Raw genomic sequence first — 16,173 nt, forward strand, 5'->3', positions numbered from 1 at the left:
AGGTCAATAAATTCTGCGTTTATTTGTGATAAAAACGGAAATTTGGCGAAAATTTTGAAAATTTCGCAATTTTCACATTTTGAATTTTTATTCTGTTAAACCAGAGAGTTATGTGACACAAAATAGTTAATAAGTAACATTTCCCACATGTATACTTTACATCAGCACAATTTTGGAAACAAAACTTTTTTTGCTAGGAAGTTATAAATGTTAAAATTTGACCAGCGATTTCTCATTTTTACAACGAAATTTACAAAACCATTTTTTTAGGGACCACCTCACATTTGAAGTCAGTTTGAGGGGTCTATATGGCTGAAAATACCCAAAAGTGACACCATTCTAAAAACTGCACCCCTCAATGTACTCAAAACCACATTCAAGAAGTTTATTAACCCTTCAGGTGCTTCACAGCAGCAGAAGCAACATGGAAGAAAAAAATGAACATTTAACTTTTTAGTCACAAAAATTATCTTTTAGCAACAATTTTTTTATTTTCCCAATGGTAAAAGGAGAAACTGAACCACGAAAGTTGTTGTCCAATTTGCCTTGAGTACGCTGATACCTCATATGTGGGGGTAAACCACTGTTTGGGCGCACGGCAGGGCTTGGAAGGGAAGGAGCGCCATTTGACTTTTTGAATGAAAAATTGGCTCCACTCTTTAGTGGACACCATGTCACATTTGGAGAGCCCCCGTGTGCCTAAAAATTGGAGCTCCCCCACAAGTGACCCCATTTTGGAAACTAGACGCCCCAAGGAACTTATCTAGATGCATAGTGAGCACTTTGAACCCCCAGGTGCTTCACAAATTGATCCGTAAAAATGAAAAAGTACTTTTTTTCACAAAAATATTCTTTTAGCCTCAATTTTTTCATTTTCACATGGGCAACAGGATAAAATGGATCCTAAAATTTGTTGGGCAATTTCTCCTGAGTACAGCAATACCTCACATGTGGGGGTAAACCACTGTTTGGGCACATGGTAAGGCTCGGAAGGGAAGGAGCGCCATTTGACTTTTTGAATGAAAAATTATCTCCATCGTTAGTGGACACCATGTCGCGTTTGGAGAGACCCTGTGTGCCTAAACATTGGCGCTCCCCCACAAGTGACCCCATTTTGGAAACTAGACCCCCCAAGGATCTTATCTAGATGCCTAGTGAGCACTTTAAACCCCCAGGTGCTTCACAGAAGTTTATAATGCAGAGCCATGAAAATAAAAAATAATTTTTCTTTCCTCAAAAATGATTTTTTAGCCTGGAATTTCCTATTTTGCCAAGGGTAATAGGAGAAATTGGACCCCAAATGTTGTTGTCCAGTTTGTCCTGAGTACGCTGATACCCCATATGTGGGGGTAAACCACTGTTTGGGCGCACGGCATGGCTCGAAAGGGAAGGCACGCTATTTGGCTTTTTAAATGGAAAATTAGCTCCAATCATTAGCGGACACCATGTCACGTTTGGAGAGCCCCTGTGTGCCTAAACATTGGAGATCCCCCAGAAATGACCCCATTTTGGAAACTAGACCCCCAAAGGAACTAATCTAGATGTGTGATGAGGACTTTGAACCCCCAAGTGCTTCACAGAAGTTTATAACGCAGAGCCATGAAAATTAAAAAAAAAAACTATTTTCTCAAAAATGATCTTTTAGCCTGCAATTTTTTATTTTCCCAAGGGTAACAGGGGAAATTTGACCCCAAAAGTTGTTGTCCAGTTTCTCCTGAGTACGCTGATACCCCATATGTAGGGGTAAACCACTGTTTGGGCACATGCCGGGGCTCGGAAGTGAAGTAGTGACGTTTTGAAATGCAGACTTTGATGGAATGCTCTGTGGGCGTCACGTTGTGTTTGCAGAGCCCCTGATGTGGCTTAACAGTAGAAACCCACCACAAGTGACCCCATTTTGGAAACTAGACCCCGAAAGGAACTTATCTAGATGTGTCGTGAGCACTTTGAACCCCCAAGTGCTTCACAGAAGTTTATAATGCAGAGCCGTGAAAATAATAAATACGTTTTCTTTCCTCAAAATTAATTATTTAGCCCAGAATTTTTTATTTTCCCAAGGGTTACAGGAGAAATTGGACCCCAATATTTGTTGTCCAGTTTCTCCTGAGTACGGTGATACCCCATATGTGGGGGTAAACTACTGTTTGGGCACATGCCGGGGCTCGGAATTGAAGTAGTGACGTTTTGAAATGCAGACTTTGATGGAATGCTCTGCGGGCATCACGTTGCGTTTACAGAGCCCCTGATGTGGCTAAACAGTAGAAACCCCCCACAAGTGACCCCATTTTGGAAACTAGACCCCGAAAGGAACTTATCTAGATGTGTGGTGAGCACTTTGAACCTCCAAGTGCTTCATAGAAGTTTATAATGCAGAACCGTGAAAATAATAAATACGTTTTCTTTCCTCAAAAATATTTAGCCCAGAATTTTTTATTTTCCCAAGGGTTACAGGAGAAATTGGACCCCAAAAGTTGTTGTCCAGTTTCTCCTGAGTACGCTGCTACCCCATGTGTGGAGGTAAACCACAGTTTGGGCACACGTCGGGGCTCAGAAGGGAAGTAGTGACTTTTGAAATGCAGACATTGATGAAATGGTCTGCGGGCGTCACATTGCGTTTGCAGAGCCCCTGGTGTGCCTAAACAGTAGAAACCCCCAAGTGACCCCATTTTAGAAACTAGACCCCCCAAGGAACTTATCTAGATATGTGGTGAGCACTTTGAACCCCCAAGTGCTTCACAGACGTTTACAACGCAGAGCCGTGAAAATAAAAAATCATTTTTCTTTCCTCAAAAATGATGTTTTAGCAAGCATTTTTTTATTTTCACAAGGGTAACAGGAGAAATTGGACCCCAGTAATTGTTGCGCAGTTTATACTGAGTATGCTGGTACCCCATATGTGGGGGTAAACCACTGTTTGGGCACACGTCGGGGCTCGGAATTGAGGGAGCACCATTTGACTTTTTGAATACGAGATTGGCTGGAATCAATGGTGGCGCCATGTTGCGTTTGGAGACCCCTGATGTGCCTAAACAGTGGTAAACCCTCAATTCTACCTCCAACACTAACCCCAACACACCCCTAACTCTAACCCCAACTGTAGCCATATCCCTAATCACACCCCTAACCACAACACACCCCTAACCCTAACCACAACCCTAATTCCAACCCTAACCCTAAAGCTATGTGCCCACGTTGCGGATTCGTGTGAGATTTTTCAGCATCATTTTTGAAAAATCCGCGGGTAAAAGGCACTGCGTTTTACCTGCGGATTTTCCGCGGATTTCCAGTGTTTTTTGTGCGGATTTCACCTGCGGATTCCTATTGAGGAACAGGTGTGAAACGCTGCGGAATCCGCACAAAGAATTGACATGCTGCGGAAAATACAACGCAGCGTTTCCGCGCGGTATTTTCCGCACCATGGGCACAGCGGATTTGGTTTTCCATGGTACTGTAAACCTGATGGAACGCTGCTGCGAATCCGCAGCGGCCAATCCGCTGCGGATCCGCAGCCAAATCCGCACTGTGTGCACATAGCCTAATTCTAAAGGTATGTGCACACGCTGCGGAAAACGGGGCGGATTCGCAGCAGTTTCCCATGAGTTTACAGTTCAATGTAAACCTATGGGAAACAAAAATCGCTGTACACATGCTGCGGAAAAACTGCACGGAAACGCAGCGGTTTACATTCCGCAGCATGTCACTTCTTTGTGCGGATTCCACAGCGGTTTTACAACTGCTCCAATAGAAAATCGCAGTTGTAAAACCGCAGTGAAATGCGCAGAAAAAACGCGGTAAATCCGCCATAAATCCGCAGCGGTTTAGCACTGCGGATTTATCAAATCCGCAGCGGAAAAATCCGCAGAGGACCAGAATACGTGTGCACATACCAAAACCCTAACCCTAGCCCTAACCCTACCCCTACCCCTAACCCTACCCCTAACCCTATTCTAACATTAGTGGAAAAAAATTCTTTATTTTTTATTGTCCCTACCTATGGGGGTGACAAAGGGGGGGGGGGTCATTTATTATTTTTTTTATTTTGATCACTGAGATATAATCTATCTCAGTGATCAAAATGCACCTTGGAATGAATCTGCCGTCCGGCAGATTCGGCGGGCACACTGCGCATGCGCCCGCCATTTTGGAAGATGGCGGCGCCCAGTGAGAAGACGGACGGACCCCGGCAGGATCGGTAAGTATGATGGGGTGGGGGGTTGCACGGGGGGGGGGATCGGAGCATGGGGGGGTGGATCGGAGCGTGGGAGGGGTGGAACGGAGCACGGGGGGGTGCATTGGAGCATCGGGGGGTGGATCGGACTGCAAGGGGGGTGGATCGGACTGCAGGGGGGGTGGATCGGAGTGCAGGGGGGGTGGTTGGAGCACGGGGAGGGTGATTGGAGCACGGGGGAGCGGACAAGAGCACGGGGGGGAGCGGAGCACAGGACGGAGGGGAGCCGGAGCAGTGTACCGGACAGATCGGAGGGCTGGGGGGGGCGATCGGTGGGGTGGGGTGGGGGCACATTAGTGTTTCCAGCCATGGCCGATGATATTGCAGCATCGGCCATGGCTGGATTGTAATATTTCACCAGTTATAATAGGTGAAATATTACAAATCGCTCTGATTGGCAGTTTCACTTTCAAAAGCCAATCAGAGCGATCGTAGCCACGGGGGGGGTGAAGCCACCCCCCGGGCTAAACTACCACTCCCCCTGTCCCTGCAGATCGGGTGAAATGGGAGTTAACCCTTTCACCCGATCTGCAGGGACGCGATCTTTCCATGACGCCACATAGGCGTCATGGGTCAGATTGGCACCGACTTTCATGACGCCTACGTGGCGTCATGGGTCGGGAAGGGGTTAAGTTGTGAAAAAAAATCCAAAGTTTGTAAAAAAAATAAATTTTGCCATTTCCCGACACCTGTAGCGTCTCTAATTTCGGGATCTTGGGCCGGTGAGGGCTTATTTTTTGCGCGCCGATCTGACATTTTTATTGATACCATTTTGGTGTGTATACGATTTTGTTATTGCCTATTATTGCATTTTACTGCAGTATTGCAGTGACCCAAAAAAATGTAATTCTGGCGTTTTGATATTTTTCTTGCTACGCTATTTACCAATAGCCGAGTTCTCATCTCAACTTCAGGAAAATGGCCGCCGTGATCTCCATCTGCGCACACGTGGCATCCCGTGGCCATTTTCCTGAAGCCCCGGGCAGCAAAGGACTCCATATGCGCACGCGCGGCCTCAGGAAGATCGCCGCCCCCACAGATCACCAGGGAAATAGCGCCGATCGCGCGTTTTTTCTTCTCCTGCCCAGTGGACTCAGAAGATGGGCATGCGCAAACCACTACGCCACCAACGGAAATATATGCAAGATCTGGGGGAAGAAACAGCGATGTCGCCACGCCCATCTGACCTGACCAGCCTGATTGACAGGCGAAAACGGCGACTTTGGTAAGTTATTTCGGCAGCTTAGAGGTGGAATCAGGGTACACAAAATACACTATAGTAACGCACAGCTCAGGCCCTATTTAACAGTATTTTTATCTCATACTGAAAAACCGGGGTGACAGGTTCCCTTTAATGACCGAGCCAATTTTTGCAATTCTGACCACTGTCACTTTATGAGGTTATAACTCTGGAACGCTTCAACAGATCCCGCTGATTCTGAGATTCTTTTTTTGTCACATATAGTACTTCATGTTAGTGGTAACATTTACTCGATATTACTTGCGATTATTTATGAAAAAAACGGAAATATGGCGAAAATTTTTAAAATTTTGCAATTTTTAAACTTTGTATTTTTATGCCATTAAATCAGAGAGATATGTCATGAAAAATAGTTAATAAATAACATTTCCCACATGTCTACTTTACATCAGCACAATTTTGGAAACAAAATTTTTTTTTGTTAGGGAGTTATAAGGGTTAAAAGTTGACCAGCAATTTCTCATTTTTACAACACCATTTTTTTTTAGGGACCACATCACATTTGAAGTCATTTTGAGGAGTCTATATGATAGAAAATAACGAAGTGTGACACCATTCTAAAAACTACACCCCTCAAGGTTCTCAAAACCATATTCAAGAAGTTTATTAACCCTTTACGTGCTTCACAGAAACAATGTGGAAGGAAAAAATGAACATTTAACTTTTTTTTGCAAACATTTTAATTCAGAACCATTTTTTTTATTTTCACAAGTGTAAAAACAGAAATGTAACCATAAATCTTGTTATGCAATTTCTCCTGAATACGCCAATACCCCATATGTGGGGGTAAACCACTGTTTGGGTGCACCGCAGAACTTGAAAGTGAAGTAGCGCCGCTTGACTTTTTCTATGTAGAATTGGCAGGAATTGAGATTGGACGCCATGTCGCGTTTGGAGAGCCCCTGATGTGCCTAAACAGTGGAAACCCCCCACAAGTGACACCATTTTGGAAACTAGACCCCTTAAGTAACTTATCTAGATGTGTGGTGAGCACTTTGAACCCCCATGTGCTTCACAGAAGTTTATAACGTTGAGCCGTGAAAATAAAAAAATCACATTTTTTCTACAAAAATGATCTTTTTGCCCCCCAATTTTTTTTTTCACAAGGGTAACAGGAGAAATTAGACCACAAAAGTTGTAGTGCAATTTCTCCTGAATACGTCGATACCCAATATGTGGGGGTAAACCACTGTTTGGGCGCACCGCAGAGCTTGGAAGAGGAGGAGTGCCGTTTTACTTTTTCAATGCAGAATTTTCTGGAATTGAGATTGGACGCCATGTCGCGTTTGGAGAGCCCCTGATGTGCCTAAACAGTGGAAACCCCCCACAAGTGACCCCATTTTGGAAACTAGACCCCCCATGGAACTTATCTAGATGTGTGGTGAGAACTTTGAATGCCCAAGTGCATTACAGAAGTTTAGAATGCAGATTCGTGAAAATAAAAATTTTTTTTTTTCCACAAAAAAGATTTTGTAGCCCCCAAGTTTTTATTTTCAGAACGGTAACAGGAGCAATTGGACACCAAAAGTTGTTGTCCAATTTATCCCAAGTACGTTGATGTCCCATATGTGGGGGTAACCCACTGTTTGGACGCACGGCAGAGCTCAGAAGGGAGGGAGCACCATTTGACTTTTTGAGTGCAAAATTGGCTGTCGTGTTTGGAGACCCCCTGATGTACCTAAACAGTGGAAATTCCCCAATTCTAGCTCCAACCCTAACCCCAACACACCCCTAACCCTAATCCCAACCCGATCCATAATCCTAATCACTAACCCTAACGATAATCACAACCCTTACCCCAAAACAACCCTAATGTCAACCCTAACCATAACCCTAATCAAAACCCTAAATCCAACACACCCCTAATCCTAATCTCAACCCTAACCTCAAACCTAACCCTAATCCCAATACACCCCTAATCACAACCCTAACCTTAACCCTAATCCCAAACCTAACCCTAATCCCAAGCGTAACCCTAATGCCAACCCTAACCCTAATACCAACCCTAATCCAAACCTTAACCCTAATCCCAACTCTAACCCTAACTTTAGCCCCAACCCTAGCTCTAACTTTAGCCCCAACCCTAACACTAGCCCTAAGGCTACTTTCATACTTGCGTCGTTTGGCATCCGTCGCAATCCTTCGTTTTGGACAAAAAACGGATCATGCAAATGTGCCCGCAGGATGCGTTTTTTGCCCATAGACTTGTATTGCCGACGGATGGCCACACGTCGCGTCCATCGTGCACTGGATCAGTTGTGTTTTGGCGGACCGTCGGCACAAAAAAGTTCAATGTAACGTTTTTTTGTACGTCGCGTCCACCATTTCTGACTGCGCATGCGTGGCCGTAACTCCGCCCCCTCCTCCCCAGGACATAGATTGGGCAGCGGATTCGTTGAAAAACTACATCCGCTGCCCACGTTGTGCACAATTTTCACAACGTGCGTCGGTATGTCAGGCCGACGCATTGCGACGGCCTCGTACCGACGTAAGTGTGAAAGAAGCCTAACCCTAAATTTAGCCCCAACCCTAAATTTAGCCACAACCCTAACCCTAAATTTAGCCCCAACCCTAACCCTAGCTCTAACCCTAACCCTAGCCCTAACCCTAACCCTAGCCCTAACCCTAATTTTAGCCCCAACTGCTCTTCTCCTGCCGGCCGACAGATGGCGACAGATGGCGGGCGCACTGCGCATGCGCCCGCCATTTTCTTTTGCCAAGAAGATGCCGGCGGCAAGGAGGAGCAGCAGGAGGACCCAGGGACACTGGTGAGTATAATAGGGTCCCCGAATCCCCCTATTTCTCTTTCCTCTGATGTGCGATCACATCAGAGGACAGAGAATTACACTTTGCTTTTTTTTTTTTTGCGGTCGCCGGTAAACAGTTAATTACCGTCGATCGCAAAACAGGGGTCGGTAAAACCGACCCCGATCATGTTCTTTGGGGTCTCGGCTACCCCCGGCAGCCGAGACCCAAAAGATTCTCCCGGTGCCGGCCGGCGGGCGCACTGCGCATGCGCCCGCCATTTTGAAGATGGCAGCGCCTGTCGGGAGCCACGAGGAGCACCGGGGGAGACAGGTAAGTATTGGGGGGCTACCTGGGACCCCATTTCTCTGTCCTCTGATGTGCGATCACATTGGAGGACAGAGAAATTAAAAAGAAATCACATTTTTGTGTTTTTTGCGATCGCCGGTAAACGGTTAATTACCAGCGATCGCAAATGCGGGATCGGTAAAAAAAACCCCGAATCATGTTCTCTGGGGTCTCGGCTACCCCCGGCAGCCGAGACCCCGGAGAAAATCCAACTCTAGGGGGCGCTATTTACTTTTTCCACAGCGCCGTTAATTAACGGCGCTGTGGTTTAAGTACCCTTAGCGGCCGCCGTTAAAGGGCGTATCGGCGGTCGTTAAGGGGTTAAGAATACTTTTTGCCTTGTTTTTTTTACACTGTTCACTGAAGGGGTTAACTAGTGGGAAAGTTTTATAGGTCGATTTGCTCCGGTCCCGGTGATACAAAATATGTGTACTTTTTTCTTTTTTTTTTTTCACTGACACACAAGGAGGGCAGAGGGGGCTCCCTAACCAAGAAGAAGAAAGACCCCTAGAAGATAACTTTTATTAGTATATTAAAAGCATGTAGGACTCATAATTCTTAAACACATAAAGAACAAGGACTTACAGGGTATTTAGGGAATATGATTAGTGTTCTGCCAGATAGAGATACCATACAACTGGACCTATCAAGTCCCTAGTTGTCCCTAGTCGGGGCTCCATACCTCTGCCTGCCTTCTAAATGCTGTGATCAATATCAATCGCAGCATTTAGTGGGATAAACTGCCAGGAGAGCTGCGGGCATCTCAACTGGCAGTGAGTGCCAGATGTCAGCTGTCATATACAGCAAAAATTAAGAGACCACCACATCAAAACCCTGTCATGGGCAGCCCAATCTTCAGACTCCATTGAAAACCTCTGAAATGTAATCAAGAGGATGATGGGTAGACACAAGCCATCAAACACAGAACTGCTTAAATTTTCGTGCCAGAAGCAGTGTGAAAGACTGGTGGAAAGCATGCCAAGACGCATGAAAGCTGTGATTAAAAATCAGGGCTATTCCACAAAAAATTGATTTCTGAACTCTTCCTGAGTTAAAACAGTATTGTTATTTCTAAATGATTATGAACTTGTTTTCTTTGCATTATTTGAGGTCTGAAAGCACTGGTTTTTTTTGTGCTTTTTTTAATTTTGAATATTTCTCTGTCATAAAAAAAATACCAAAATAATTGTTTGGAAATTCAGAGACATGTTATCAGAAGTTTATTGACTAAAAGAACAACTTACATTTTACTCAAGAATACGTATATCTATAAAGAGAAAAATCAGACAAACTGACCATTTTGCAGTGGTCTCTTAATTTTTGCCAGAGCTGTACTGTATATGGTAAGTCACCTTATAAATGTTTCAATAAAGTTATGTTTCCCTAAAATTCTTTCTGTCACTCAATATCTATGAACGTTTTCCAGCATGCTATAATTAGACACAAATCCGTGCATTAATGATTTGATGATGTAACAGAAATGTGGAGTACTTACTATTTCCAGCAGATGCCTCATCTAAACAGGATCTTCGTGCATCTCCTAAACATAACTACCAAAAAAAATGTGGTCCTACGGTATTTCAAAATGTAGAGGGTGACAAAGAAAAACTGAAGAAGTGATTCAGAGAAAGGAAGGAAGTGATCGTATAGTCAAATAAAATAATCTTATTCGCAAACAACAAAAAGTACAGAAGGAAGAAACACTGTGGATAATGAATTGACATTGTGAAATGCAACATTTTTAAAAGCCACAATTAGTGATAAATACCTTCACAAAACAGTGACATATACTTCTTGCATCATGTCAAACTTTTTGTCACTTCAATTTGTGTTGTACTGGAAGGAAAGAATACATCACATATTGTAAACGTTTTCTTGACTTGGCCATACGCAGGTCACTTCATGGCCCAGTATGACTACTATCCTGAGAACCAGACAGACAATTAAAGAGGTTTTGTGGATCTTTTACACTTTTTTTCTTGTGGAGCTAAGAACTTACATGCAGGTAGTTGCTAACTACCGGTTTGTTCTGCATGGCACCGACATCTTCCGGCTCAGAGCAGCCATGGATCGCTCGCGCTGGCGATTCTGTGGCTTCATTTGACCACGCGTCAATAGAGCAGCTCTTCCGGTCTAGTCTGTCAATGGGGCAGCACTGCCAATGTCATGCTGATTGACAGCCAGCTGTCAACCAGCATGGCATCAATTTAGATGCCCCATTAACAGAGCAGAGATGAAAGAAGAAGCTGCTTTGTCGACATGATATCAATGGAAGCCGCAGAATTGCCAGCAGGAGCAGTCCGTGATCCTTTTGGGTGGAGAACAGAGATTGGCAGCTAATTAGAAAAAACCTGTCTGTAAGTTCTTAGAAACAAATATAAAAGTCCTGGATAACCCCTATAATCCTTTATCGCCTCATAACACATATATGTGTCATGGAGTGTATCAGTAATTTTGGTAGACGGGAGTAGAATACAGAAGAGCAAAGCTAACAATACAGTAGAGCTAAAAGTAGAGTATTAGTGATGTTTGTTCCATTACGAACATTTCCATCTCACAGGCAGCCAGGGGGGAAGGCTAGTACAGCAGAGAGAGAAGACAGCTGTGAGAAGGCAACTGCAAATATGCTTGTTGTGTTTGTAATGAGACAAGGATCAAGTTTGCTGTACTTTGCTAATTATAATCAGGCACATCTCTGCAGCAGAGCTTCCAGATATCACGAGTGTGTTACATCCTCCTGGGAGATCTAGGGTTAAGGTACCTTCACACTAAACGATATCGCTAGCAATCCGTGACGTTGCAGCGTCCTCGCTAGCGATATCATTCAGTGTGACACGCAGCAGCGATCAGAATGCTGCTGTGATGTCGTTGGTCGGGGCTAGAGGGCCAGCACTTTCTTTGGTCGCTGGACTCCCTGCAGACATCGCTGAATCGGCGTGTGTGACACCGATTCAGTGATGTCTTCGCTGGTAACCAGGGTAAACATCGGGTTACTAAGCGCAGGGCCGCGCTTAGTAACCAGATGTTTACCCTGGATACCATCCTAAAAGTAAAAAAAACAAACGCTTCATACTTACCTACCGCTGTCTGTCCCCGGCGCTGTGCTTTCCAGCACTCACTGTGAGCACAGCGGCCGGAAAGCAGAGCGGTGACGTCACCGCTCTGCTTTCCGGCCGCTGTGCTCACAGCCAGTACAGAGAAGCAGAGCGCCAGGGACAGACAGCAGAAGGTAAGTATGAAGCGTTTGTTTTTTTTACTTTTAGGATGGTATCCAGGGTAAACATCGGGTTACTAAGCGCGGCCCTGCGCTTAGTAACCCGATGTTTACCCTGGTTACCGGCATCGTTGGTCGCTGGAGAGCTGTCTGTGTGACAGCTCTCCAGCGACCAAACAGCGACGCTGCAGTGATCCGGATCGTTGTCTGGATCGCTGCAGCGTCGTTTAGTGTGAAGGTACCTTTAGGCGATCATTACGTATTGTGAATCACAGGTCTTCCATTTAGCCAGTGTGTTTTGTTCCTCATATTAAATGGAATTCGTTTCCTTTGGCGCTGAAGAGGTTAATGACTCTTTCTATGCTGGTTAGAGACATGCAGGTCCAGCTCACAGCTGCTTCTGAACTGCTCATTTCCTTTCTCTATAAAATCTGTCCAGACCTTCTCATCCTTGCCAGTGAAAGCTTACTTCCTAGTTTGCTGGAGTTGCTGTGCTGAAGTTGAAGATTGTTGTTGCGGCTGGAGATTGCTGTATGCTGTTTTTGGGTGTATGCTTTCTCCATTATCTTATTCCCATTTGGTTTGTATATTCCTATACTTCCGTTTATTTCTCTCTACCCTTCGTGAATATTTTTGTATGCAAGTTGCTTTTTTTATCCCTATTTTTCTCACATGTTTATACACTAACATATCTGTCCCAGACCTCCTGCTGGTGAGGGAGGGGACAGCTTAGGCTATTACAGGAGAACAGTAAGGCAGGTGGCCCAAACCTCCTCACCTTTAGAAGTACCTTTGGGACCAGGGATAGCTAGGACTCCAGCTCTAGGAACGATTCAGGGCCCCTTTCCCCAATCAAGTGCAATTACAGCGTGACACCAGCACTATGAGAGCACAAGTGCTGCTGAAAACTTTTGTAATGAGACAAAGTTCCACTCTGCTGTACTGTTTTAGTTCCCATCTCACTGCAAAGTGTCTGTTATTACATGTGTCACACTGGTAACACCCTTTTGATTTAATAAAAGCTCTGATGGCAGATTCTCATGCATATCTGTGTCCAGCTCATAGATCTTAACAGTTCATTATATGTTACAAGAACATGGATTTATTCGCAAAAAAACATCGGATCGCAAATATTAAGGTATCACTTTATATAAATTTCTATGACCTACATGCCCATGTAGATGGCTTAGGAAGGTTGATCCTACTGACAGATTCTTGTAGCAAGATATTGGGATACTGACAGTCTTGCCTCAGTACACCTTGAAACTCCAAGTAAACTCACTAGTCTAAATAGTATAACAGCAATTGGTGAGTATTAAAACATAACTTTTAATCTATAATCAGTGGGTCACACAAGATAAAAATCAACCTGTGCTCAACAGGAATAAACAACAACAAACAAAAAATTGCCCAATTCAAAATGGTGGGTATAGGCCTAACAGACGATGTCAATTACAGCTATAGCAAACATTTCTATATATAACAACTGACAGTGGTCAGTTAATCAAGGATGGTTCACACATCTGCCGGGGCCTAGTTAGTTAAGATTAATATTTGCAGTTTATCCAAGTATTGGTGACAAGTTATAAGCCGTTGACCGGGGTGGGCTAAGGGGGTGGGCTAGGATACAGCAAAGCCGTGGACAAGGAAAGCAGTAGACACTAAACTTGTCAAATGAACTTTTACTGTTAAACTCAGACTGATTACATTTCCACCTACCAACGAAACGTAACAGGTTATTTCACACTCCCGGTCAGAACTGAACGGGACCACTGTGCTGCGTCACTCAGTAGGTACGGAAATGTTAACTACCTTACAAATAATTTACCCAGTTGTGCACCTGCCTAGTGCAGTTACCGAGTATTTACTGAAAACTGGAACAATCAAATGAGTGCCAGGGGTGGCCTTTTGGTGAAGCAGCACAGCAGTTTACAACCTTAGCAAAATGATTCTAAACCCATTAGATAGCACCCAGTTATTGAATTATACACCATTGTGTTCACTTTAAGGACCACATTAACGATGGGCACTGATACATTCAAATGCTTGTGTCTGCCTGTCTGAGTTTATCAGCAAACTATATGTGCGTGCATGCTCCCACCGTAATCCTCGTGGTGGGTCTGAGCTCAGGACTTACTGGCCTGTGTTTGGTCGCTGTGTTGTTGCAGAGATCAGCCTATGGGTGTTTGACCAATGGATGCCGATTCTCTAATCGGTGCGTGGTACCACAGCTGACTTGCTCGAGGGCCCTCCATGTGTGTCACGATGTCGTATACTGGGGATTTCGATTCCGCTCCTTCATGTGAACTTCATCAATCTAAACTTCTCCCCTGCTGGTAAAACTAAAACAGGATGGTAACCCTCTGCTACCCTTTGCGGTCTTTGCACCCCTGGAACACCCAGCTCCGCGGATGCCACTCGATAAAGATGTCACATGTCCTGCTCCTTCCAGCTCTTGCCTCACTCTCCCAAGATGGCCACCGAACCGATCCCGTTCTGCCAGGCACTTTCTCCCAAATGCTTGCACTGCCCCCTGGCCTTGGGATCCATCTGTTTCTGCCCATATTGAAGTTCAAATCAGCAGAACAGAGTCCATTTAACCTAACACAAGTCTCTGCCAACAGTATAGCTGTTTATATGTCTCCTCACAAAACTGGCTAAAGGTCTCTGAATAAAAATTCTGTGCAAACCAGTTTAAAGCGAATCTGTCAGCAGGATTTTGCTAAGTAAACTACAGACACTGTCAGGTTGCCGCTGTTACACTGATTAATATGATACCTGGGGTGTAGAAATCCATCTTGTGATTCTAGTGTAATCAGTTTTAGAAGTTGTCAGTTAATGAGATGCTAGTGCTCAGGGGAAGGACTGTAGACAGAGTCTTATCTTGCTGCTCTAAGCCAGAGAAATCAAGGAAGAGACCTGCCCACAGGCCACTGTGAAGCACAAACATGTTTCTCATCATACAGACTGTTTGTGCTTCGGGGCGGCCTTAGGGCAGGTCTCTTCCTTGATGTCTCTGGCTTATAGCAGGATAGAGCAGAGAGATAAGACTCTGCCTACAGTCCCGCATCAGAGTGCAAGCACCTCATTAACTGAAAACTTCTAGACCACAAGATGGATTTCTTCACCCCAGGTATCATTTTAATCAGTATAAGGGCTCATAATCATCTGCGAGAAAAAAAAACGGTCCGATTTCTGGACCAAAAAAGACAGACGAGTGCTATGCGAGTGTCATGCGATTTCCGTGCAATTTTTCCACGGAACATCCATATGACATGCGTATGCAATCCGTATGCAATGCGATTTTAACATGAAGTTTTACAGCAGTCCTCTGTATATAAAAGCTCTTGCTAAAATCGCATTGTAAAATACAACTGTACACATCGTTTTAAAACCAAATAATCTTCAAAACACACATATACATATAGATAGGTTAAAAACCGGCAGATGCAGCGTACAGTATAGAATAGAATAGGTAAGAATATAATAGATATATACACATAGAATAGGTGTATATACTGTATATGTACATATATATATATATATATATATATACAGTATATATATATATATATATATGTATATTTATAAACAATAAAACAACAATATACCCATATCTGTTCGGCGTACAGTCAGTCCCACGGCGTAATCCATATCTGGGGGATATATAGTTTACAACCGGGAGCGGTGCTAATGTGACTGGACTGGCTGTAAACTACTGGGGAATGAAAGAGAAGCTGCCGGCGTCAGCATCACTGACGTCAGCGCTGCTTCCCAGCCTGACTTGCGATGAACTCGGCAGCGTGGGAAAATGAAATGTCACTTTCACACACACAAGAGTTCATCTCAGGTGAAACTGAGATGAACTCTTGAGTACTCACCTGCTCCCGACCCGTCTCTGCATATCCCTGCTTCTTCTGCTCCCGAGGCACATTTTCTATGGAGCATCTTATGGGTCATTATATGGAGCACATTTCCTATGCAGTATCTTATGGGGCCATAATCAACTATTATGCAGCATTATATGGGGCACATTTTCTATGGAACATTTTACGGGGCCATAATCAACCATTATGCAGCATTATATGGGGCACATTTTCTTTGGAGCATCTTATGGGGCATTATATTGGGCACATTTTCTATGCAGCATCTTGTGTGGCCATAATCAACCATTATGCAGCATTATATGGAGCACATTTTCTATGCAGCATCTTAAGGGGCCATAATCAACCTTTACGCAACATAATATGGGGCTTAGGGATGAGAGAATCTCTGTGCTGCAAAGCCTGCCCCCATCGGGACGTCACCACCCTCCTGATGCGATAGCATCGGGCCTCCATTTAGTATTACTTATAAAATAGAACAGCATCTGCAAAT

The sequence above is a fragment of the Ranitomeya imitator genome, chromosome 1 (assembly GCF_032444005.1).
Source record: "Ranitomeya imitator isolate aRanImi1 chromosome 1, aRanImi1.pri, whole genome shotgun sequence".
Taxonomy (NCBI): domain Eukaryota; kingdom Metazoa; phylum Chordata; class Amphibia; order Anura; family Dendrobatidae; genus Ranitomeya; species Ranitomeya imitator.